The 27,226-nt window shown below is 44.0% G+C and overlaps 1 protein-coding gene and 1 pseudogene across 7 annotated transcripts in view; one reads left to right on the top strand and one right to left on the bottom strand.

The window, feature by feature from the left end:
* LOC126260677 (phosphatidate phosphatase LPIN2) overlaps positions 1-26,886 on the bottom strand; it is a 326,438-nt gene extending 299,552 nt beyond the window's left edge. For all 7 annotated transcript variants that reach the window (XR_007546646.1, XM_049958020.1, XM_049958027.1 and 4 more), the window contains exon 1: positions 26,789-26,886. The gene's annotated coding sequence lies outside the window, so the exon portion shown is untranslated. The remainder of the gene's footprint in view (positions 1-26,788) is intronic.
* On the top strand, positions 13,257-13,375 carry LOC126212074 (5S ribosomal RNA; annotated as a pseudogene).
* Positions 26,887-27,226: the final 340 nt, after the last annotated feature.

Raw genomic sequence — 27,226 nt, forward strand, 5'->3', positions numbered from 1 at the left:
CAGGGATTTTCTCTGCCTCGTGATGGCTGGGTGTTGTGTGCTGTCCTTAGGTTAGTTAGGTTTAGGTAGTTCTAAGTTCTAGGGGACTGATGACCATAGATGTTAAGTCCCATAGTGCTCAGAGCCATTTGAGATAAAAAGAAGCTTCAACTCAGTCATGGCAAACACATAGCATGCACAGAGCCGAAATCGAGGTACACTGACGGATATCCATCAAACTCCTGCCGAATGCTAGCCAGGCCGGTGCCACAAACACAGCGCCTCGCTACGCCGGCCACGATCCTCTCGCAGGCTGCGGGCCCATTACTCGGCAGACACCGCTAAGGCCATTCCCCCGTCTTGTCTGTAATCCTAGGGGAAGTTGTCTTTCTAATGGCTTCACAGTAATGCGGTCGTTGAACCTTTAGATTCCGCGGGGGACGCAATTCAACACCGGTTCGATATTGTAGTAGCCAATTACGGACCGTGGCCCAATTGCCGGCTGGCAAACAGCATAGTCATCCATAGGCGAAACGCGTATGGCCTCTTGAAATATAACTCCAGTAACTGTGTTTAGAGTTCCTCCGAGTAGCTGCAGATAGAAACAGTTTTGTTTCAAGGGCTTAAAGTGCTACAGAGTTCTCTGGCTTCTGAACTTCGCCTGCCGGAGTGGCCGTGCGGTTCTAGGCGCTACAGTCTGGAATCGCGTGACCGTTACGGTCGCAGGTTCTATTCCTGCTTCGGGCATGGATGTGTGTGATGTCCTTAGGTTAGTTAGGTTTAAGTAGTTCTAGGGGACTGATGATCACAGCAGTTAAGTCCCACAGAGCTCAGAGCCATTTGAACCATTTTTGAACTTCTGAACTTCCATATCCTGTAACTTTTGAAGTCTAGCTGCTAAAATCTGCTTTATGGCTATTCCAGAGAAACGCAATATTTATATTGCATATACCAGGCAGATTAAAATTGTGAGCCAGACGGGCAGTCCAATCTGTGATTTTTGTCTTTTGCAGGTAAATGCTCTATCGACTGAGCTATCCAACCACGGCTCCAGACCCGCCCTCGCAGCTTTAATTTCGCCAGTACCTCTCGACCTACCTTTTAAACTTCAAAGAAGTTCTGCGTGCCTTACGGGACGAGCACGCCTTGGAAGAAGGGAGTGCTCGCCCCCAGAAGGTATGCAGGAGAACCTCTGAAGTATGGAAAGTAAGAGAAAAGTAATTGACGAAAGTAACGCAGTGAATACGGGTTTTGAGCATTCTTGGATAGCTCAGTCCATAGAGCACTTGCCAGCGAAAGGTGAGGTCACAGGTTCGACTGCCCGTCTGGCAGTTTCAGTCGGCCTGAAAGTTTCACGTCAGCGTACACTCCGCTGCAGAGTGAAAATTCATACTGAAGGGATTTGAATATCTTTATAAATATAACATACGTGATTAAATGATATGGCATCTTGTGGATAGAGAACTAAAGTTACTTACAAACAGTATTATATGAATTTCTGATCCGACTCTTATTGTTAGTCTTCTCTTGGTCAGGCTCACTCTGAAAACGCGAAAAACTATGGTTCACAGGGGCTGAGATCTTACAGAACACGATATACACTGGGATAACAAAAGTCAGGGGATACTTCCTAAGCCGTCCGGTGTGGCCGAGCGCTTCTAGGCGCTACAGTCTGGAACCGCGCGACCGCTACGGTCGCAGGTTCGAATTCTGCCTCGGGCATGGATGTGTGTGATGTCCTTAGGTTAGTTAGGTTTAAGTAGTTCTAAGTTCTAGGGGACTGATGACGTCAGATGTTAAGTCCCATAGTGCTCACAGCCATTTGAACCTTTTTTTTTTTATCCTTCCTAATATCGTGTCGGACTTCCTGTTGCCCAGTGTGGTGCAGCAATTCGACGTAGCGTGAACTCGACTGTCATTGGAAGTTCCCTGCAGAAACATGGAACCATGCCGCCTCTATAGTCGTCCATAATTGCGAAAGTGTTGCAGATGCACAAGTTTGTGCAAGAACTGACCTCTCTAAAATCTCCCGTGAATGATCGACGGGATTTATGTGGGGCGATAGCGAACTGTTCAGAATGTTGTTCAAATAAATCGCGAACAACTGTGGCCCGGTGACATGGCGCATTCTCATCAATAAAAAATTCCATCGTTGTTTCGGAACATGAATTACATGAATGGCCACAAATGATCTCCCAAGTAGCCGAACATAACCATGTCCAGTCAGTGATACACTGTCCACACCATTCTAGAGCCACCACCAGCTTCCACAGTGCCTTGTTGGCAACTTGGGTCCTTTGCTTTGTGAGGTCTTCGCCACACTCTAATCATACCATAAGCCCTCACCAATTGAAATCGGGGCTCATCTGAGAAGGCCACGGTTTTCCAGTTGTCTTGAGTCAATTTACGTGGTCAGGAGCCCAGGAAATGCGCTGCAGGCGACGTCGCGCTGTTAGCAAAGCCACTCGCGTTGGTCGTCTACGTCTATAGCCCACTATCGCCAAATTTCGTCGCATTGCCCTAATGGATACGTTCGTCGTACGTCTCGCGTTGATTTCTGCGGTTATTCCACGCAGTGTTGCTTATCTGTTAACGCGAACTCTAAGCAAACGCCGCTGCTCCCGGTCGTTAAGTGAAGGCCAACGACCACTGCGTTGTTAATTGTGAGAGGCCGTGCCTAAAATTTGGTATTCTAGGCTCACTCTTGGCACTGTGGATCTCGGAGTATTGGATTACCTAACGATTTCCCAAATGGAATGTCCCATGCGTCTAGTTCCAACTACTATTCCGAGTTCAATGTCTGTTAACTCCCGTCGTGCGGCAACAACCACGTCGGAAACCTTATCACATGAATCGCCTGACTGCAGGTGACAGCTCAGCCAACGGACTGTGTTCTTGCAATTGTGTACGCGATAATACCGCCATTTGTATACGTTCATATTGCTATCCCATGACATTTGTCACTTGGGTGTATAAAGCCTTCCGATTACGCTAGACGCCCGTGAACGATGTTTCAGACGGCCGATCGCGAAGTGCTTTCGTTAGGATATGGCTGTGAGCACTATGGGACTTAACTGCTCAGGTCATCAGTCCCCTAGAACTTAGAACTACTTAAGCCTAACTAACCTAAGGACATCACACACATCCATGCCCGAGGCAGGATTCGAACCTGCGACCGTAGTGGGAGCCCAGTTCCAGACTGAAGCGCCTAGAACCGCAAGGCCACACCGGCCGGCGTTTCGTTAGGATAGTTAGGCGCTTACACGCTATAGGATATTTCGGCCGATATGGTTGGAGAGGTTAATCCAGGGGTTTGTGACGATAATTAATGGCGAGACAGTTTTAAATTTGCAAAACCGCAAGTCGAGACTGGTTTGAACTGTAATTTATCTGCTGATTCCGAGCGCTAAAGGGACTTCTCTGCTCATAGATGGTCGTGATCAGAGATATGCTATTGAGGTATAACGATAAATGGCTCTTGATCTTAGTAAAGAGTCTGAAAAATCTGAGCGAAATGCTGTAAGTTGTAACTACAATGGGCAATTAATTAAGATTTGTTATTGCTCTAATCGGGTATAGTCTTCTGAAAAGGAGGAAATGAGCTAGAACTCTCTGTACTTTCTAATGCAGTGTGCATTCGCAGTGAGACCAATATGCTTTTGTTTATGTCATAAATTACATCCAAAGTGGAGTTATAAGTTTATTTTGAATTCCGAAACCACTACTATAGTCAGTTTTGTTATGGTCTCAATATTGCCGACCGTAAAACGTAATACGAGGGTAGTTTGGAAAGTTCTCGGAATCACCACGAGAGGACAGCGCTAGCGCAACGAGTTGTTCACGTGATATTCATTGGACTGTTGCCTGCAAACACGTCTCACGTCAGTGCTCTTGGAAGAGAGCTGTGGCGGTGACGTGGCTTTGTAGTTGTTCCCGCGTAGTAATTTGCGAAGATGGGGGAAAAAAAAACGAGATTCGAGCAGTGATTAAGTACTTCGTAAAGAAAGGTATGAAAGCAAAGGACATTCATGAAGATTTCCAGAATACGCTGGGGGACTCTGTTCCTTCATATTCAACTGTTGCCAACTGGACAAATGAATTTAAATTTGGTCGGGAGAGCTTAGATGATGATCCACGCAGTGATCGGCCAAGATGTGTCACTACTCCAGAAATCGTTGCAAAAGTGCCGAAATGGTCATGGAGAATCGCCGATTGAATGTGCGTGAAATTGCTCACGCTTGCCATATGTCATCAGGGTATATCACATTTTAACTGAAGAATTAGAAATGAAAAGATTATTTGCAAGATGTGTGCCGCGACTCTTGACGCTGGTCAAAAACTCATAAGAATGGACATATCGGAACAATGTTTGGCCCATTTTAGGAGAAACGAACAAAATTTTTTTCGTCTGTTTTTGACCACAGATGAGACTTGGGCGCGCTACTATATCTCAGGGACAAAACAACAGTCAAAGCAGCGGAAACATGCTGATTCTCCGCCAACAAAGAAAGCAAAGACAATTCCTTCGGCGGGAAAGGTCATGGTATCAATGTTCTGGGATGCGAAGGGGATTCTGTTCGTTGTTTATCTCCCCACTGGGCAAACAATTACTGGAGAATACTATGCTAACCTCCTGGACAAATTGCTACAAAAGATACTCGAAAAAAGGCCAGGTTTAGCAAGGAAGAAAGTCATCTTCCATCAAGACAATGAGCGCCCGCACGCATGTGCCGTCGCCCTGGCAAAATTACACAAACTAAGGAGGAGGAGGAGGAGATTAGTGTTTAACGTCCCGTCGACAACGAGGTCATTAGAGACGGAGCGCAAGCTCGGTTGAGGGAAGGATGGGGAAGGAAATCGGCCGTGCCCTTTCAAAGGAACCATCCCGGCATTTCCCTGAAGCGATTTAGGGAAATCACGGAAAACCTAAATCAGGATGGCCGGAGACGGGATTGAACCGTCGTCCTCCCGAATGCGAGTCCAACAAACTAAGGTATGAATTGTTGCCGCACCCGCCTTATTCAACTGATATGGCTCCGTCAGAGATCCATCTCTTCCCAAAACTGAAACTTTTTCTTGGTTGTCGAAGATTCAGTTCAAATGAAGAATTAATGGCCGGAGTTGACAACTATTTTGCAGGCCTGGAGGAAACTCACTTCAAGATGGGATCAAGGCATTAGAACATCGTTGGACCAAGTACATTAATCTACAAGAAGGCTGCATGGAAAATAAAATAGTTTCAACGATGTAAGTACTTTTTTTTATTCCTTTCCGAGAACTTTTCAAACCACTCTCGTATATGCCTCCACACGGCTACCAAATGAATGGAGACATATTCCTGCCTTAATATACAATGTATGTTCCGTAGAGAGTCGCACCAGCTCCCGTCGGGTAGACCGCTCGCCTGGTGCAAGTCTTTCAATGTGACGCCACTTTGGCGACTTGCGCGTCGATGTGGATGAAATGATGATGATTAGGACAACAGAATACCCACTTCCTGAGCGGAGAAAATCTCCGACCCAGCCGGGAATCGAACCCGGGCCCTTAGGATTGACAGTCTGTCGCGCTGACCACTCAGCTACTGGGGGCGGACTTTTTGTGACAAATATAATGATGACTAGTTAGTACTTTCAGAATCTATACATCTATACGTTTTGGTGTGCCTATGTGCAGAAACTACTCAGGGATTTTTCCTCAGTTTTCACTAACAGACACACTGATTCACGAGGGAGGTTTGTGTGTATAATTTATAATTGTAGTAATGATCAGTGTGTAATAATGTATTGTTAACTTTGAGGTTCGCCGATGACATTGTAATTCTGTCAGAGACAGCAAAGGACGTGGAAGAGCTGTTGAACGGAATGGACAGTGTCTTGAAAGGAGGATATAAGATGAACATCAACAAAAGCAAAACGAGGATAATGGAATGTAGTCAAATTAAATCGGGTGATGCTGAGGGAATTAGATTAGGAAATGAGACACTTAAAGTAGTAAAGGAGTTTTGCTATTTAGGGAGTAAAATAACTGATGATGGTCGAAGTAGAGAGGATATAAAATGTAGACTGGCAATGGCAAGGAAATCGTTTCTGAAGAAGAAAAATTTGTTAACATCGAGTATAGATTTAAGTGTCAGGAAGTCGTTTCTGAAAGTATTTGTATGGTGTGTAGCCATGTATGGAAGTGAAACGTGGACGATAACTAGTTTGGACAAGAAGAGAATAGAAGCTTTCGAAATGTGGTGCTACAGAAGAATGCTGAAGATAAGGTGGGTAGATCACGTAACTAATGAGGAGGTATTGAATAGGATTGGGGAGAAGAGAACTTTGTGGCACAACTTGACTAGAAGAAGGGATCGGTTGGTAGGACATGTTTTGAGGCATCAAGGAATCACAAATTTAGCATTGGAGGGCAGTGTGGAGGGTAAAAATCGTAGAGGGAGACCAAGAGATGAATACACTAAGCAGATTCAGAAGGATGTACGTTGCAGTAAGTACTGGGAGATGAAGAAGCTTGCACAGGATAGAGTAGCATGGAGAGCTGCATCAAACCAGTCTCAGGACTGAAGACCACAACAACAACAACAACATATGTTCCTTATTTAATTGGGGCTTGGAATGACATCCTGAAGCAATGATGGGAGCTACAAGTTGTCAACCGCAGAGGAGGTGGAATCTGCTGGGAAAAATCAGTAAATTAGCCACCGCAACTCCATAGACATAGAGCATTGAAACTTGACCGGAATCTACACGTGTTTATCGTTACATGTTGTGAATTTAAGTTCTCCGTCGCGTTTTTCTTTCTGTATGTGAAGGCTAATGTGAGGGACTACTGTAGAGATTTTGATACGGTTTACACTAACAGATAAATTGATTCATGGATAAAGTTACGTATATAATCTATTACCACTTCGCCAGACAAGTCGTCAGGCCAGAGATACTTGCAATCCGTGTGAAATTGGTACGGGGCACTAGTCATAACTATATTATATTGAACGTTACACATAAGAAGTAATATACTATTCAGCATACAGGTAATTCTCCATTTTATCGTACGCCACAAGGTGTGCTGAAGAGCGTCAAACGCCGATGACACTGTAATTCTGTCAGAGACAACAAAGGACTTGGAAGAGCAGTTGAACGGAATGGACAGTATCTTGAAAGGAGGATATAAGATGAACCTCAACAAAAGCAAAACGAGGATAATGGAATGTAGTCGAATTAAGTCGGGTGATACTGAGGGACTTAGATTAGGAAATGAGACACTTAAAGTAGAAGATGAGTTTTGCTATTTTGGTAGCAAAATAACTGATGATGGTCGAAGTAGAGAGGATGTAAAATGTAGACTGGCAACGATAAGGAAAGTATTTCAGAAGAAGACAAATTTGTTAACATCGAATATAGATTTAAGTGTCAGGAAGTCGTTTCTGAAAGTATTTGTATGGAGCGTAGCCATTTATGGAAGTGAAACATGGACGGTAAATAGTTTAGACAAGAAGAGAATAGAAGCTTTCGAAATATGGTGCTACGGAAGAATGCTAAAGATTAGATGGGTAGACCACATAACTAATGAGGAGGTATTGAATAGAATTGGAGAGAAGAGAAATTTGTGGCACAACTTGACTAGAAGAAGGGATCGGTTGGTAGGGCATATTCTGAGGCATCAAGGGATCACCAATTTAGTATTGGAGGGCAGCGTGGAGGGTAAAAATCGTAGAGGGAGAACAAGAGATGAATACACTAAACAGATTCAGAAGGATGTAGGTTGCTGTAGGTACTGGAAGATGAAGAACCTTGCACAGGATAGAGTAGCATGGAGAGCTGCATCAAACCAGTCTCTGTACTGAAGACCACAACAACAACAATGACCTACACAAATATCGCTTGTAAGAGTTGCGACCGTATGAAAGCAGCCTCATATTGAAGGCAGCCTCTGAACATAGCAGCTGGAATCCCTGAAGCTATTTGGGTGTAACTGCTTTTATAAGAATTCTTCTCTTATTTTGTTCCAGAAGAACCGCATGTTCCCTTTCACAGCACTGTCTCCCTGTGGATTCATGGGTCAGTTCTCTACTGTACGAATTCCTACTGTGAAAGTGTGTAGCTCCAAGGTAACATTTCGATGTACGTCCTGTAAGAAATGAGTATTATTTCTGGATGTTTTGCGCAGCTGCGCTTATAAATAAAATTTATCTGAAACAAAAGCATATCTCTTGCCCATCATCAACTCTAACTGCACGAGAGATGCGTGCTTGGAGCAGCTCAAGACTTTGAAACAGCATGCACTTGCAAAATTTGTATATTGTGTGTACCATAATTAATGTGTACGTGAATAGAAGGAAAAACGTTCGCGCAAACATGATCCGTCAAGGAGCTGTTGGCGACATAACTGCGAGTGAGTTCTTACGAGCTGCCACTGCCTTTCAGTATGGCTCTGAGCACTATGGGACTTAACAGCTATGGTCATCAGTCCCCTAGAAGTTAGAACTACTTACACCTAACTAACCTAAGGACAGTACACAACACCCAGCTATCACGAGGCAGAGAAAATCCCTGACCCCGCCGGGAATCGAACCCGGGAACCCGGGCGTAGGAAGCGAGAACGCTACCGCACGACCACGAGATGCGGGCTGACTTTCAGTATGAAATATTGTCCCATTAGTTAGTATAAATTTATATGAAATACGAACTTTTCGATTAAGTCCCCTTCTAGTAGGGCTTAAATTTCACGGAAGGCCTATCTTAATATGTTACATTTTGTGGTCGTGTGCCGTCTGCACGTGATTTTGTTGATGGAATACTTCACTTTCGAGTCAAACACAATTTTGTGTTTTGCTTTTCAGCTGTATACATAACAGATTGTCTATATCAATTTTATGAAATTTAGCTATTTGGTAGTGAGTTTTCTAGAAATATAACTTGCACAGCTAAACATGTTCTTACATTGAACACGTCAACATACTCGTAAAATTGGAATTTATTTTTTGTATTTCTTTTCTGCTTTTTCGACCGAAGTCCAAACTGTAAATTACGAATGTAAAAAGTTTCATTATTAAATTAAAAAAGAAAACAAATTTAATGTTTTCATTTTTTCCTCTCTGCTTATTTTTCTGAACTAGAGCTGTACAGTAGGTCTGACTTCCTGCTTTCATTGAAAGTTTTTAAGGAGCTTAAGATGTACATTAAATGGAAATGATGCCTTCTTTTAATATTTAGCACTGGAACAAAATTAAGAAGTTTATTTCTGTTGTAGTACGCGTTTCAAAAGGAAAAAAAAAACACATTTCCACAGATTTAGTTTTATATTTCAAAGGTCCAAAACAAGAGTCCAATTAAAGGTAAAGAATTTGCGAGGGGAGCGGGAATCGAGCGGGGCAGGGTGCCATATAATATCTCGCTTGAGTGGTAAAATGTTCTCTAACCTGCCCTGATTTCACAACAACCGCAACTAACTTGGCAGTGAAGTGACGGAACACAGCCAGGCAAAGAGCGAAAACGCACTCTGCAGCCCTCTAGCGGTAGATGTCGGAACTGCGTTCTAGCCACTCACCGTAGTCTCAGATAAAAACGATAAATATGACCACCGCTGATAGCGTTGCTTTCAAGAATGAGACAAACACCTGGCAAGATTATCGCTAACCGTGACGTCATCAGTAGCATCATTTGCCGTCTTCGTCACGGTTACTGAATGCAGCGTAAAGACGTCAGACAGTGCCGTCACTGGAAACCTCTTCACAAGAACTCCACACAACGCATTCCGGGTGTTTGAATGATGTGGAAGAGGAAGAAAACCCAACTGAATCGCACGCGCTATGATCAGAAGAAATCTTCTGCGCAAGCTCACTGTGGACAAACGGCAGTGATAGAATTATATTACTGCGTCAGACAAATCCATTTACTTCCATGTATTTTCTTTCCATCTCTACTAAGAGAAGGAAATTACATAATTCTCCGTCAAGTTTTCGATTATGATACGATCCAAATCCCAACTATAAATTGCCGCTCTTAAAGGTCGCCAACTCTCATCGCCGACATTGAGAACTCTGCCTTTTAACTTTACGAGACAGGCGGCATAGAGATGTGACGTAAATCAAATAGTGCTGCTTGTTTACGATTTATTTTTTGAAGTTTATTTTAATCGTCTACATACGACGCAGCAACCACAATATTACCGGAGTGTCACATGTAACTTTTTTTGTCGCCTTCATTTCATAGACTGGCTTGATGCAGCTCTCCAAGCTGGACTACCCTGTACAAGTGTCTTCATTTGTGCGAAAAACTTCAGTCTTATTAGGGTTTGGTTATTTTGAGGGAGGAGACCAGACAGGTCTCATCAGATTAGGAAAGGACGGAGGAGCAAGTCCTTTCGAAGGAACCATACCGGCATTTGCCTGGAGCGATTTAAGGAAATCACGGAAAACCTAAATCCGGATTTCCGGACACGGGATTGAACCGTCGTCCTCCCGAATGCGAGTCCAGCGTGCTAGCCACTACGCCACTCGCTCGGTTTCAGTATTATCATCAAAGCGGTGCAGACTAATTATCTTGTTAGTAGCGCACATGCACGAAAGGAGTGATTTGATGTTCCGATCCTGATAAGAGTGAACAGCTTAAAGAAATCGCCGTCTACTACCTTCCTGGTATCATATTAAAGGCAGTCCGTCAATTTCCGCGTTTGATATAAGAAAGAAATGACTCGTGTCGACCAGGAGTGGATCAGTGTAATTCTTCGCGAGAAACGCGATTATGGAATGGTTGCAGAAGAAAATAGTAGTAGTAATTGCTTGCAGTCTATCAGCTGACAGAGTTTTAAGCTCCTGACTTCAGCTCTCCGACAACCGTGTCTGTTGGGTTCTGTACACCCTGACAATGAACCGTCTTTGGTTCAAATGGTTCAAATGGCTCTGAGCACTATGGGACTTAACATCTGAGGTCATCAGTCCCCTAGAACTTAGAACTACTTAAACCTAACTGACCTAAGGACATCACACACATCCATGCCCGAGGCAGGATTCGAACCTGCAACCGTAGCGGTCACGCGGTTCCAGACTGTAGGGCCTATAACCGCACGGCCACACCGGCCAGCGAACCGTCTTTTCTCGAGATTTTGATTAGCTTTTTCTTTTTTTGTTCGAATACAATAGATTTGCTCACTAAATTCTGACTGATTTAGCTTCCTGTTCCAGCTGTCCAAGTTTTGAAGCTCGGTGAATGTGCTACCCTCTTATCATGACGTGTATCTCATTTTTCCCCATATGAAGAGTTGCCAGGCTTCTCTAGTTTAACACTACTATAGCGTTTGTTTCTGATTGGGGAAGGGGCAGCGAATGTTTTATGATACTACTATGCCTGCATTCACTGAAAGCAATATGGCCTTTCACAGACAAAGGGCGCCGGGAGCCGCCAGAAGGCATTTTCAGCGGATTTCTTCTTCTTCTTTTTCTTCTCCCTTTTTTTTATTCCTTTATGTATGAGCCACTGTGGACTACTATTGAATCAGCTGTTTGTCCTTTCTTTTCTTCGATATTTTTCTCATAATTTCTCTATGTTTCTCTCCTCTTTTTTCTGCTCACGTGGCTCCAGTCTTGTTGGACTTTTTGTCAAAGCCTTTGGAATCTAGTAATTTCTCTTTCAGTGGCAGTCGTTCCTCAATAACTTGTGAAGTAATTAGGAGCTCGTCTAAGTCCCTTCCCTTTTAAATTTGCCAAATAGGTGAACAGTCTCTTGTCAGTCTGTTCCGACAGAAAGCCATTTTCTTTTCGTAATTATGTCTGCAATTTCTTTTCAATATGCATATAATTTTCACTATTAAGACGTCTTTCCTTAGTATTTTACTTTCTGTGATTTCCAGTGTGTTGTCATCATCACCTTTTAGTTTGGAGTCTGAGGCATAAAGTGTTGCTGAGCGAATTACTGTAGAGTAGTGTAAGTTTAGCATTGAGGGATATTGATTAGAGACATCGGTAGTGAGGTGGTAAGCTGTTTTGGTCTTATTGACTCTTACTTTAATGCCTTCATTTTCTTTGACGTAAAGCATTTTCACTTGTTTGGTGTCCGCCCCCGGTAGCTGAGTGGTCAGCGCGACACACTGTCAATCCTAAAGGCCCGGGTTTGATTTCCGGCTGGGTCGGAGATTTTCTCTCAGGGACTGGGTGTTGTGTTGTCCTAATCATCATCATTTCATCCCCATCGACGCGCAAGTCGCCGAAGTGGCGTTAATTCGAAAGACTTACACCCGGCGAACTGTGTACCAGACGGAAGGCCCTACTCATACGACTTGTTTGGTGTGCTGTTCTCCGTATTTCCCTACCTTGTGCTAACCTTTTCATCTCTACGTAACTACAACGCTCGACATCCTCTACAGTAAAAATAATTCCGCCTGGCTCAGCCGCCTGGTGCAAATCTTTCGTTCCAGTGACTCAGGTGTTGCTAACCGATCCCAGTAATTCTCTCAGGGGAGGGGACCTTGGGCTTAACGTGAAATCCGATCCACGTCGTTGAGAGGTGGAGGCTAGGTTAATGATGGACTGAAAAAAATCCTCTCGGGATCGATCCCACGACCTTTCGGTTTCCAGGCATGCAGGTCAGCAGGCTCGACAACATTCTCATGTAATCTGTGTGGTATATTCCGGATGGTATCCATCCCTGCTATCCTTCCCCTCTACTGCTCTTTCTAGATACAGGCTAACTATTCCTAGATGCCCCGCTAACCTATTCCTTCCTCCCGTTCTTTTTACTGCCGATTCATTTCGTAATTTATATGCCCATATAATCTGTAATATTCTTCTGCAGCACCATTTCAAATGTTCTCAGTTCTTTATTCTTAAACTTTCAAATGCTTTGTTATTTAAGAAAACTTTCTTCGGCAGTACTGTCCTATTTCTGGTATCTTTCTTTAATCTTTCGCTTACATAGAGTTTCATATCATTTTACACATTTATTGACACAGAGAAAATATTTTCATGCTCAAAGAATATCCACTAAGTTTGGGGGCTCGTTTCATTCATTGTCCTTATACTTCAGGCATCTAATGAGGATGGCACGGCGGTAGGGCGAGCCCGATTGGCCCATCTAGTGTCAGAATGCGAAACTTCGCCTTTTACCTTAACACCTTCGTCATTGCCTTGGTTATACAAGATGGCCAGAATAAATATGTTTCAAGCGTCTTAAGACAGGCAACACAACTTACATCACCTGCCTTGTAGGGCTAGGAAGCGGATAATTTAAGTTGGGTTGCCTTTCTTAGGACGCATGAAATATATTTATGGGCAGTTTTATTTTGCCTACGGCCTTGCCGCAGTGATAACACTGGTTCCCATCAGATCCCCGAAGTTAAGCGCTGTCGGGCTTGGCCAGCACTTGGGTGGGTCACCGTCCGGATCTGCCAAGTGCTGTTGGCAAGCGGGGTGCACTCAGCGCTTAGGAGGCCAGTTGAGGATCTACTTGATTGAGAAGTAGCGCCGCCAGTCACGAAAACTGATAACAGCCGGGAGTGCGGCGTGCTGTCCACATTCCCGTCCATATCCACATGCGGCGATACTTAAGGGCTGAGGATGACACGACGGCCGGTCGGTACCATTGGGCCTTCAAGGCCTGTTGGGACTTTTTTGTATAGTTTTATTTTGCTCACCCTGTACATGAGCCATTCTGGGCAGTTCCTTCCTTTCATACGGTTTACTAACCTTTACATCCAACTAGAATGGTTATATTCCATAAGATTTCGGGATTGCAGCCGGATCTCATCGACTTCTTTCCACGATATTTCGGCTGCCAACCTTACAGCCATCTTCAGGCGAGTGTTTGACACTGGAGATTGCTAGTGCAAGTCGCTCTATTTATACTTAAAAGTGCCGCAGGCGCGCATGCGCAAGTTACCGTAGCATGCGCGCCACCTGTCGATTCCAAGGCCCTCTACAATATTACTGCATCTGTGGAGCGCCAACAAATGCATAAAAAAAAGTAAAACATGCACACAGATGTGTCCAAAACAATAAAAGGAAAATTTCAATATTAAATTTAAAATTACTTGTCGCTCGACATGTCAGAAGCCATAAAAAGTTTTCTTTTGGTTGAAATTAAAGAAATCAACGGGTCCCAGGCCTTATTCAATAAAAAGCCGCCATCACGATTAATGAGATTTTCCGCTAAACGTATTTCGACGGATTCCTTCACAACTGAACCCCAGAAGGATCTCGATGGGGCCAAGATTTTCGTGGCCGAATAATCCATAGCATGTCCTGTGGATATACAATGTTCGGCTATGGCCGACTTACTGGGCTGTAAAAGGCGAGTGTGGCGCTTATGTTCAACGCAGCGGTCGTGTACTGTGCGTGTGGTTTGACCAATGTAGGCTTTCCCACACTCGCAAGGTATTTTATAAATTCCAGCCTTCCGTAGTCCCAGATCATCCTTGGCTGAGCCCAGAAGAGCACGAGTCTTTGTAGGTGGCCGGAAGATTGCTTTCACACGATGTTTCTTTAAAATTCTGCCTACTTTCGATGAAATGTTCCCGACATATGGAAGAAATGCTCTGGACTTAAACACCTCCTTATCTTCTTGATCTTGTGGGTGGTCACGATTTTTCCTCCTCAAAGCAGTACTGACCTGATGTGCAGAATATCCATTATGTTGAAATACCGATTTCAAGTGCTCTAATTCGTCTGCAAGGCTGTCTTTATCAGACACGACATGTGCCCTATGCACCAACGTTCGAAGAACACCCATAGTTTGTGACGGGTGATGACAGCTTGACGCCTGTAGGTACAGATCCGTATGCGTGGGTTTCCGATAGACTGAATGCCCCAATGACCCATCCACCCTGCGTTTAACCATGACGTCCAGAAATGGTAGGCAACCATCCTTTTCAACTTCCATCGTAAACTGAATGTTTGTGTGGATGGAATTCAGATGTTGTAAAAACCGTGAAAGCTCTTCTTCACCGTGAGGCCACACTACAAAGGTATCGTCCACGTACCGCCAGAAGACTGTTGGTTTCAACATCGCCGAATCGAGAGCCCTCTCCTCAAAGTCTTCCATGTAAAAGTTGGCTACCAGAGGGGACAGAGGACTGCCCATGGCAACACCGTCAAGTTGCTCAAAATATTCATTATTAAATAGAAAGTAAGTAGAGGACAGGGCATGGTGAAACAGCGCCGTTATATCGGCCGTAAACTTATTGCCGATAAGTGACAATGAATCCAAAAGAGGGACCCTCGTGAAGAGTGAAACGACATCGAAACTTACTAACAAGTCCGAATCCTTCAGCTGTAGTGTTCTCAGTCTATTGATAAAGTCCGCAGAGTTACGAATATGGTGCGTACATTTGCCAACGAAAGGTCTCAGTAGCGATGCCAAATGTCTAGATAAATCATATGTTGGAGCACCGATATTGCTCACTATGGGGCGTAAGGGCACATTATCCTTATGGATCTTTGGAAGACCATATAACCTAGGTGGAATAGAACTGTGAGGTCTCAATCTTTTCACAACTTCTTGCGGCAGAGAAGAGGAGTTTAGCAACTCTGACGTTTTCCTCTCTACTTTCCGAGTAGGGTCTTTATCAAGCTTCCTGTACGTTGTCTCACTCAGCAAACTATATATCTTCTGATCATACATATCACGTGGCAACAGCACAGTAGCATTCCCCTTATCCGCCGGAAGGACCACCGTCTGAGGATCTTCCCGTAACTTGCGCAGCGCAGCCCTTTCCATTGAAGAAATATTGCTCTTCTGAGGACGAGTTCTCGTAAGGGCGCGACATGTTTCCCGCCTGATTTCTTCTGCTGCTTCACTGGATAGAGGCCTGACAGCTTCTTCAACAGCACTAATAAAATCTGTTAAAGGTAAGGTCCTAGGTGTCGGTGCGAAGTTCAGACCTTTCCCAAGTACCGACAGTGTCACGTTGTCTAAATCCTTATCCGTGAAATTTACCACAGAGCGTCGAAAAACATCTTCTTGTCGTGACGTTGCTGAGAGTCGGTCGAACTTCGATGATTGCCTTAAAGAATACTCCTGACGGACCCAGTCTGATTTGGCCCACGTTACACCATCGACCCATTCCCAGGAGAGGGAAGGAAGATTAGATGCAATCTCCATATGCAAATAAAACAGCTCTTTCGAAACCATGTCCAGTTCCCGGCGAGTAAAGCGTATCCTCTCCTTCACAAGGGCTAAACTTGCTTTACGAGTGATGAACTTCGCAGCGGCGGTCTTGAGAAAATGTGTCACTCTGGCGAACTTTGGAATAAGGCCATTATCCCGGCATTTCAGTAAGAAACATAAAGCACTTAACAATCTCACACGTTTGTTTCGTAACTTATCCAACTTCTGGATGTTAGATGCCATCTCCTCCCCGAAGAGGTATTTGATGTGACTCTTGAAATTTTCCCGGCGTATCGAATATTCCATAAGATTTCGGGATTGCAGCCGGATCTCATCGACTTCTTTCCACGATATTTCGGCTGCCAACCTTACAGCCATCTTCAGGCGAGTGTTTGACACTGGAGATTGCTAGTGCAAGTCGCTCTATTTATACTTAAAAGTGCCGCAGGCGCGCATGCGCAAGTTACCGTAGCATGCGCGCCACCTGTCGATTCCAAGGCCCTCTACAATATTACTGCATCTGTGGAGCGCCAACAAATGCATAAAAAAAAGTAAAACATGCACACAGATGTGTCCAAAACAATAAAAGGAAAATTTCAATATTAAATTTAAAATTACTTGTCGCTCGACATGTCAGAAGCCATAAAAAGTTTCACCATGCCCTGTCCTCTACTTACTTTCTATTTAATAATGAATATTTTGAGCAACTTGACGGTGTTGCCATGGGCAGTCCTCTGTCCCCTCTGGTAGCCAACTTTTACGTGGAAGACTTTGAGGAGAGGGCTCTCGATTCGGCGATGTTGAAACCAACAGTCTTCTGGCGGTACGTGGACGATACCTTTGTAGTGTGGCCTCACGGTGAAGAAGAGCTTTCACGGTTTTTACAACATCTGAATTCCATCCACACAAACATTCAGTTTACGATGGAAGTTGAAAAGGATGGTTGCCTACCATTTCTGGACGTCATGGTTAAACGCAGGGTGGATGGGTCATTGGGGCATTCAGTCTATCGGAAACCCACGCATACGGATCTGTACCTACAGGCGTCAAGCTGTCATCACCCGTCACAAACTATGGGTGTTCTTCGAACGTTGGTGCATAGGGCACATGTCGTGTCTGATAAAGACAGCCTTGCAGACGAATTAGAGCACTTGAAATCGGTATTTCAACATAATGGATATTCTGCACATCAGGTCAGTACTGCTTTGAGGAGGAAAAATCGTGACCACCCACAAGATCAAGAAGATAAGGAGGTGTTTAAGTCCAGAGCATTTCTTCCATATGTCGGGAACATTTCATCGAAAGTAGGCAGAATTTTAAAGAAACATCGTGTGAAAGCAATCTTCCGGCCACCTACAAAGACTCGTGCTCTTCTGGGCTCAGCCAAGGATGATCTGGGACTACGGAAGGCTGGAATTTATAAAATACCTTGCGAGTGTGGGAAAGCCTACATTGGTCAAACCACACGCACAGTACACGACCGCTGCGTTGAACATAAGCGCCACACTCGCCTTTTACAGCCCAGTAAGTCGGCCATAGCCGAACATTGTATATCCACAGGACATGCTATGGATTATTCGGCCACGAAAATCTTGGCCCCATCGAGATCCTTCTGGGGTTCAGTTGTGAAGGAATCCGTCGAAATACGTTTAGCGGAAAATCTCATTAATCGTGATGGCGGCTTTTTATTGAATAAGGCCTGGGACCCGTTGATTTCTTTAATTTCAACCAAAAGAAAACTTTTTATGGCTTCTGACATGTCGAGCGACAAGTAATTTTAAATTTAATATTGAAATTTTCCTTTTATTGTTTTGGACACATCTGTGTGCATGTTTTACTTTTTTTATGCATTTGTTGGCGCTCCACAGATGCAGTAATATTGTAGAGGGCCTTGGAATCGACAGGTGGCGCGCATGCTACGGTAACTTGCGCATGCGCGCCTGCGGCACTTTTAAGTATAAATAGAGCGACTTGCACTAGCAATCTCCAGTGTCAAACACTCGCCTGAAGATGGCTGTAAGGTTGGCAGCCGAAATATCGTGGAAAGAAGTCGATGAGATCCGGCTGCAATCCCGAAATCTTATGGAATATTCGATACGCCGGGAAAATTTCAAGAGTCACATAGAATGGTTATGTTTTCTGCAAACCTTAGCATTGCTAACCCTTACCCTTGCAGTTCAGTTCCTCTTCCGATGCTTTCTTTCACTCCCTTCATTGCTTCTTTGTCGTACTACTTGAACGACTGCGGTGATAAGCTGTAACTCTGCCTTACGTCCTTGTTAACACTTACCTGCCTTTCTGATTTATTCCCAAATTAATGTCGACCGCCGCATTTTTCTGTCAGTATGTGAATGCTACCTCAGAAATTTTGATACAGTTTCCACTGATAGACTGATTCACGAGGAAAGTTTGTGTATATAATTTATTACTTCTTCGATAGAGAAGTCGTCCAGCCTTAGATAGTTAGGGCTACTCATGCGAAGCAGGGCGGGTCGCTAGTTTACTGTTAGTTGTGAATTATGAGGTACCCCTGTACTGGCCAATCTTATTCCATCTGAAATTAACGACATACTTTCCTTAGTCCACAATTGTTACAAAGATGTCCTATAGTCCTTCAGTCTGCCTTCCATTATTTTATCTGCAATTACAATTAAGTCTACAACTACGCCATGTAAGTCACTGGGAAGTGGGTGGCAGAGGATATTTTTTATTTTACCATGAAAAAGCGTTGTCTCATTCCAGTCAAGAACGCGTGTCGGGAGGATGACTGCTCTTACACCTATGTACAAGCTTACGGTTGCCTAGTTATTATCTTCATGGTCGCTAAGAGTGGTAAAAAAGTAAATTTGTCCTCAATTCGATTGCTGGTTTGGTTTACTAGGCGTTATTCTATAGCTCTCCTTCCACCTTTGAACTGAGCAAGCCGACCAGTTATAGGGAAGCGTACAATGAAACGTGGAATCCGAACCTCGATACAGTTTGCCATTTTTCATCTTAAGGGATGTTGCGAAGGGTGAGAGAAGCGATAAGCATAACACACATACAATGTGACTGACTGGGAATTGAAATATGTACCTTTGGATCTGTAGTCCGGCACGTGCCCAGTAACCATGGAGCAACCCGAGACAGTACTGTAAAGTGTAGTCTGTTGCGCAAGCTGTGACCGCGCTATTGGCCAGACTACAGGTAGAGTGCAACTTTCATTGCCACAGAACTTGGAGGGGGAGAGTGTTGGGCCCGTGGCCCCGACTGCCTTTTAGCCCTAGGAAAGATCCTCGGTACTCATTTGGTGGCAGGCAGTGCTGGTAGTTCTGGATGGACTGAAACGAGAAACACCTCTCAATGCGGAATTGAACTCAGGACCTACAGAGCTGGAGTCTAGTGCTCTACCCGCTAGACCACCACGGCCACGAGACAGTAATCGTGTAAGCAAGAACTCACGCGTCCGACAAGTTCTTGTTAAAACCGACGGCTTCTGGCTAGAGGCGAGTATAAGCAGCAGTGCAACTAATTTCTGGAGTTAGCAAAGTTCGACAAAGGAGATAAATCGTCGTGGTCGCCGAGTGTCTTCTCAGCCAATGAGAGGTCCCCGCAGCAACGCAGGGGGCTCGGCGCGGATACAGACCGATCTTACGACTGGGCGACCTCGGGCGTGGGTCCTTGACGGAGCGCTCCGTACCGCTGGCAGGTTGGGTTCTGGGCTCCAGTAAACAAACAGCCTGCCCGCGCGTCCTTGGCGGCTTTCACTGCCTCACACTGGCGCACACCGACCGTATCGAGCTCCAGTAATCCCTGTGTTCTCGCCTCTCGGCTCGTCTACATCTCCACTCTACATCTACACCTGCACTGAGAAACCACGTTACAGAGTGTGACAGCGGGTACTTCGTGCAGCACTGTCGCTTCTCTAGTTCCCTGTTCTAGTCGCGAATGGAGTGCTGGAAGAAAGGCTGCTGTCAAGTCTCTCAAACAAGTCTGATGTCTCTAATTTTACCTCCATGATGTTTTCGCGAGATACACTATCCGATAAAAAGTATCTAGACATCTATTTAGGAACGTTAAGGAGGAATGAGTCCACCCTTCGCATTTATGAGCGCATTACCTCTGCTGGGGACGCTTTCTAAGAGGTTTCTGAAGGGCTGTGGACGAATGGCAGGCCATTCTTCTTCAAGAGCCAAAATCGGAGGTCTGAAGCGAAGTCGAAGTTCAGTGGTGTTCTAGTCGGGACTCTGGAAAGGGCAGCCCATTTCGGGAATGTTACTGGCTACAAAGCATTGCCTCACAGGTGCTGCTTGATGGAAGGGCGCGTTGTCATGCTCATACAGTCATCGTCTCAGAACTATTCCACTGCTATAGGTAGTACACAATGCTGCAAAATGCGTTCATATATTTCCATATTTGGTGTTTTCTAGAGCGCAACCGGGGGGGGGGGGGGGGGGGCACACGCTAACCACGAAAAACACCCCCACACCGTCACACGACCTTCCCATACTTCACTGATGGCACTACACGTGGCAGAAGTTATTCTCCAGGCATTCGCCAAACCCCACCCCTTCCATTCGATTGCCGTCGCTCTTTCCATCGCATCAAGCAACACTTAGCATTAATTACAGGAATGTGTGTCTTATGAAGAATTGTTCGACTATTTTACTGCACAGTCTTTGTGCTAGCTGGACTTCTGGTAACACTTTGAAACTCACGAGTGATTGCATTCACTGATTTCATGCGATTTCTTACAGCCACACTCCGCAGTGCTCGGCGGTCTCTGCCGTCAGTACATTAGACTGCCTGGTCTTGGTTTAGCTTCACGATCACATCACCGTCAGTCGACTCGCGCAGCTTTAGTTTAAATATCGCTGGTAGATTTGTTAGATGAATAGTCCTCGTTCAAAGTCACTGACCTCTCGTAACCGAGTCATTCTCCTGGTACCGCTTCCTTACTGGCAGCACAATACTCCCCGCCTCTAGTGACATCTAGCAGTCAGTTCCGCATTACACAGCGCTGTGCGGATACTTATCAGAGAGTTTACGTAGAACGTAGAACCAGTATGTTGACTGGCTGTTCTAGGAATCCATTCCCTTGTAATTTTAACATGAAACCACATCGTGAAGCGCATTGGCTCTCTTGTATCATCTACCACTGAAACTGGATTCGCGTTTACTAAATGAATCTGTCACGAGTCGCGCTGCTCTCCTTTGGATATTCTCTGTTTACTGTATCAAATCTACCTTGTGAGAGTCACATACTGAGGAGCATCACTGAAGTCGAACGAGGATTTTGTGAGGAATCTCTTTCCCTTTGTTGGTCCACTACAATTCCTGATGATTATCACAATGAATCTCAGTTTTCTGCCTTTCCTAGGGCTGGTTTTAAGCCGTCGTTGCACTTCAAATCATTCCGTACGTTTGCGTATTACCAGCGATTGCTTGACAATCTTGTAATCATACAGTGAAGTGAGATTCCGCCTATGTATTCTCAGTATGTTGCATTTGTTTATGTTGAGGATCAACTGCCAATTCGTGAACCAAGTGTATGTCTGTGTTCGAGTTTCCTGCGTAATCCACTAACAGAAATATCTATATCACTGTCTCTTGGGGTACGCTAGAAGCTACTTTTTCCGCTAAAGGTTTTCACCCGTTAAGAGCGACATGCTGCGTTGTGTTTGCTAGAAAGTCGTCAGTCCACCCAGAAAGTTGGTCGGCTATCCATGCGCCGGTATTTTCTTCGTCGTCTCCAATGCATCGCCTCTTGCAAACAAAAGCGGAAGATATCCGTTACCTGATACCAAATTATCAAATTCCTCTCTCTTTTCATCCATTATGAAAAGCTGTCGGAACCAGCTCACCAAATTCCTTCAGCCACAGTGAACATCTCCATCTACCTTAGCTACCCTATGTAAACAACATTCGAGCAATTTTATCGCTCCCCCTCCTCCCCCCCCCCCTTATCCAGAGTAACTAACCCCAGAATGCCGCTGACCCAGCAGCACATTCCCCGATCCTGCACCTATACACACTTCATATCCTGTCCCAACGCTACTTCACATACAATGAAATCCGCTCTGACGTTTATCCTTTCTGCCAGATCTCACTGATTTCTCTATTCTTTCTCACATCAGGGTTCCCTCTTCCTTTCCCATACTGGTGGGTAACTGCGAAAATGCAAGAAATTCGTGAAAGAGCAACGCAATGCGAAGTACTGTTCCTTAAAAGAGAAAGTATACCATATGATGTGCACTTATTTGCGATTAAAGCTGTTTAAAATTCGCATTAAAATACAAGAAAGTGTAGAGAGAACCATTTAATTAGTAAAAGAATTGCACAGGTACGGTTTGCAAAGCACTTGTTTCCTAGAAAGGTAAGTTACTACAAGATTATGAAAGAGTGAACACGGCCAGAAGTGAAACTATCTACAAGAAACGTCTTCCTTCGATTAAGATGCTTAATAGTCCACTTCTTTTTGAAAATATTTTATGGGTCAGATGAGGTCATCAGTGGAAGAAATCCGTTAACTAAATGTATTAATGAATATACATATCTATTTTCATTACTCATATATTTTTATTATTTCCCGTAGACACAATCACAGTAACGCACTTTTAACTGTGACCGAATTCGACCATTCACTGGCCATTTTTAGCAACCACATATCTCAAGCAGTATATGGCGTGCACTGTCATACTTTGATTGGGACTTAATTAAAAAAAAATTTTTTTTTCTACCAAATGTCAATCAGGTTTCTCCATGAGTAGAATTCCAATTTATCCAAGTTAAAGAATTTGAATAGAATCATTTTGGGTACTAGGCCCCATCAGTATGAAACACTAAATGTAGTCAATTGCTCACTTTTCGACCGATATTGGAGTGGTCGTTTTCAGGGCGACTGTGTATATCAGCATTGTTTTAGCGTTTCATAATGACACGGCCTAATACCCAAAATAGTTTTACTTAAACTTCTTGTGGCCGTGGAATACTACGAACTTACACAAGTTAAAAATCTTTTATAAACAGACCTCTGAAAGCGGAATATTCGTGAGTATGTTAAGGTGCAAACGAACCAATAAATATCGAAAATATGAGAAATATGTGTTGGCAGAAAGTAATTTTGTTGCACATCTGCGACCAGAGGCAGCTTTACTACACTATAGTTGCACACACCACGTACGTCTGTTATAGATTTCCCGCAGTATCAGTTTCGTACGCCGGCGCCGAATGGTTGTGGCGCCTGAGACGTAATCGATACGCACGGCGCCTGACACGCCCGTCTGGGGGGTTGCCTATGCTCCGGGGCATTCGATTCATGGCACTTGGGTTACTAATGCGGCACGCCGCGGCGTAAGAGTTGCGCAGTCTGTTGGCAGCGTTCCCTCCGACTACACTGTCTCTAACAACTTCTGGCTGTTAAAGGAGTCTGAGCGCTTTGTGTGTGTGTGTGTGTGTGTGTGTGTGTGTGTGTGTGTGTGTGTGCGCGCGCATATAGAAAGTGAGTTTACGGAAAGTTGTAGATGAAAAATGAGGATAAATTCAACTACTGGTAGTAGTAATCGCTGTTTCATAACTTTTTACATAATTTTCATTACGAAGCATCGTAGAAATAAAAAAAGATGTAATTGGATGATAGAGAACAACTGTGAATATCAATAGGCTCCATTGCTTGCCACTGAAAAATTACCACTGTGTGCATTACGCACCGAAGTAAGTTTTTCGTTTCCCAATCGATACATGAAAAAAATGCAAGTTGTACAAAGAAGAAGTAGATAAAATGATAAAGACTTCCCTATTGACTTTTGTTTTGCTATGCTCAGTGTGTACTGCGAAGAAAGATGGGGCTCTCTATGCCGCTGTCTCTTTGTCTGGTGGAACGAAACATAACATTTTAACTTATAGTCGGTCATGAGAGAATATTCCAAGCTCGATCTGGGTTACTTGCCCCGTTCTGGAATATGGGATGTAGACCTTATATTTATTAGAAAAAAATAGTGCATTTCTAGCACTGATTGTCTGTGATTTTACTAACATGCTGATTTACAATTGCCGAGCGTGATCGGAAATATTGTGTTCCTTTTTATACTTATTTCTGTTCTTCCATTATAAGATATATTTGACTGGCATTTTTCCTAATTGCTTTTATTACTATCTGAGAAGTTTTTCTCAACTGCTGGGGTTATTTTCTATTATATATTTTTAATTTCCACTGACAACCTAGCATTATTCTTTTACGATTTAAAATATTTTTGTGAATAATTCTTTGGTTACCCTGAATTTAATCGTAGGAGGCATTTAATTTTAGATCGTTGAATAAAAATGGTGCCATTCATAAGCATTTGCACAAATTAGTTATCTCAGAAATGGCAATTTTAGAATGTGACTCATTCGTGGATAGGTACCCGCGGAAGTCCGTGCAACACTACAGTAGTTGTTGCAGCTGATTCAAAACGCAAAATGAAATTGGGGTCATTCAAAGTAACATCCTTCCTACCCCTCATACGTATTATATCATACTTTCCGTACCTTCTTACGAAAGAAGTGGAGGTTTAGAGACGTTTAGCGTCGTTTCGAGTGCCTTCGAGTAGTTAAAGAGTAAAGCGATTATTGTGTGGAAATATACGGCAAATGAAAAGGCTGAAAGACCCAGTCACATCCACTAAATATCAGTGAGTATGTGAACGGAGAAGTTTAAAGTTATGGACTAGTTTAAAGCGGAACGATCACGTAAAAATAACCGTGGGAGAGGCAGATGCCAGACAGATTCATTAGGAGAATCCTCACGTAATCTGTCAACAAAGGAGGTAGCTTATAAAACCGTATTTCGACCGATACTTCAAATATTGCTCTTGAGTCGGGATCTGTATCAGGAAGGATTAATACAGGAAGCAGAGAAGGTCCAAAGAAGAACAGCACGTTTCGTCACAGGTTGATTTAGTAAGCCCGTAAGCGTCTCTGAGAACTTCATCAGACTCTAGTGGCAGACGTTGCAGAAGATGCGGGTTACTGTTAAAATTCTGTGAGCGTATAACTCGCGAGATGACCGTGAACGTAAAATCAGAGATTTGAACTTACACGGAGACTTACCTACAATCATTTTTCGTGCACACCATCAGGGATTCTGACCAGGAAATGGGAATAGAGACATAGCACATAAAGTACCCTCAACCAAACACAATAAGGTGTCTTGTGGAGTATACATATAGATACTATAGCGCTCAAAGAGGAGTTTTAAAATCATTCTTGGCGCGCTCCATACTTGAATTGAATGGAAAGAATCTCTAATAACTGGTATAATGGAAAGTACACTATCATGTAATTCATAGTGGTTTGGAGAATATACCTGTAGATGTAGAACCCTCCCGTATATTTTTCGTAGATCAACCTTCCCAAATCTCTTTATGTTAATAGTTGAATTATTGCGATTCTTAACATCGTTTGCTCTCGGCTGGTTAAGATATAAAGCAGTTAAATGTGAACAATATACGTGAGTTGCATATTTTCGTCTATGGTGGCAGAACAATCAAGTGATAGAATAGAAGTCGTACCACATCTGCCACCCCTCTGCGATGTAACTCTTATTGTTTAGTTTCGTGGTTTTACATAGCGTTTCCACCTTTATTTTTGTCGTCAGTTATCCTTTACTATCGATTAGGTATTCAGCTGAGCACTTTTGTCTCTGCAGCCGACTCAGTTTCAGTTGTCTTAAAATAAATGAGAGGCATACGTAATTTTTCTTCTCCTGGTCGATATTGAACTGAACGGACACAAAGATATGAGCATTCACGTTTTTGTAACAAATTTACATAAATAAGCGATAAGTTGGAAGTTACCTTTTCGATTATTATGCAGGGTGTCCCGGGAGGAATGGTCAATATTCAGGGATATGACAGGAACGCTGATTTAAAGCAAGAAACTTCATATTGACATGTGCTCCACTCCGAATGGTTTCCGAGCTGTAACATATTTAATATATGTAAACGTAGCCATCCGCGGCCATTGTCACAGTCAATAAAATTATTCTGGGTCTGTGACCGCATTGTCAATACGTAAAAATTCCGACGTATCGACCACTATTGCGAGCGGACTTCCTCAGCTAGTTTTTTTTAATTTTTTTTTATAGAAACCTGAGGAAGGCCGCCTACAACAATTGTGGCCGAAAAGTCATAAGTTTTACACACTGACAATGCGAGCCCAGACCCAGAAGAATTTCATGTAAATTGTTATTTATTTAATTGATGGCCTTGCACACAACTGGTTTGAATCATACTTAACAAACCGAATGCAAAACACCGTGGTGAATAATTCGAACAATGTTGGAAGGGTAAGAAATCAGAAAGGGAGTCCCACAGGGTAAAAATTTGATTCTACTCTTATTCCTATGGCAGAAAGATATCCCGAGCAAAGCAGTTGAAAACAACAATGTATGTTGCTATAGAATAAAACGTAAAAAAAGTTGCATGGATAAGAAGTACACGTGCGCAGCATTAGCCCAAAAACAAATGTACATTAAATGTGTTCTTTCTCGAAAACCATTCGAATTAGGCCACATTTTCATATGAAGGTCTTTTTGCTTCAAATGAGCATTCTTTTCGTATTCGTGTATATAGACCATTCTTCCTCGGACACCGTGTATGACTATGTTAATGCAGAAAGAGAGTTGTGCAGCTAACAACTAAAAGACTTTTTCCGTCAGTGCCACGAAGTATATTTGAGAAAGCTTTGCATACCTGCGCTATCACGAAGACTGCGGTAGCTGCGACCCTGGGTGGCTGGCACTGTCTCGCGGACCTGCCAGACCGACTGAGAGTGACGTACTAGGCGCCCGGCGCCGCTAAGCCGCCATATATATATATATGTAGCGTCGCGCAGCTCATTGACAGCGACCGGCCTTGGAGCCGAGCGAACACGCCTCCCGCGCCGACCAATCGCGGGACCGTGTGCTGCCGCAGCGGCCAATCGGCGCCCCTGACGTCACGGCCCTGGACCTGGCGTGTTCCTCGCGCCGTACGGACCGACTCGGCGCGTAGTGCGATCGGCCGCGTAAGTGGCGTGTTTACAGCTAACTCTCGGCCTACTGCGTAGCGGGAGCGGCGCCAGCGAAAACATCACTTGTTTTTGTACTCGCGCCGCTTCTGTGAAGGAGTCAGCAGACAGCAAGGGGGTCG

This window comes from Schistocerca nitens, chromosome 1, assembly GCF_023898315.1.
Source record: "Schistocerca nitens isolate TAMUIC-IGC-003100 chromosome 1, iqSchNite1.1, whole genome shotgun sequence".
NCBI classification, from domain to species: domain Eukaryota; kingdom Metazoa; phylum Arthropoda; class Insecta; order Orthoptera; family Acrididae; genus Schistocerca; species Schistocerca nitens.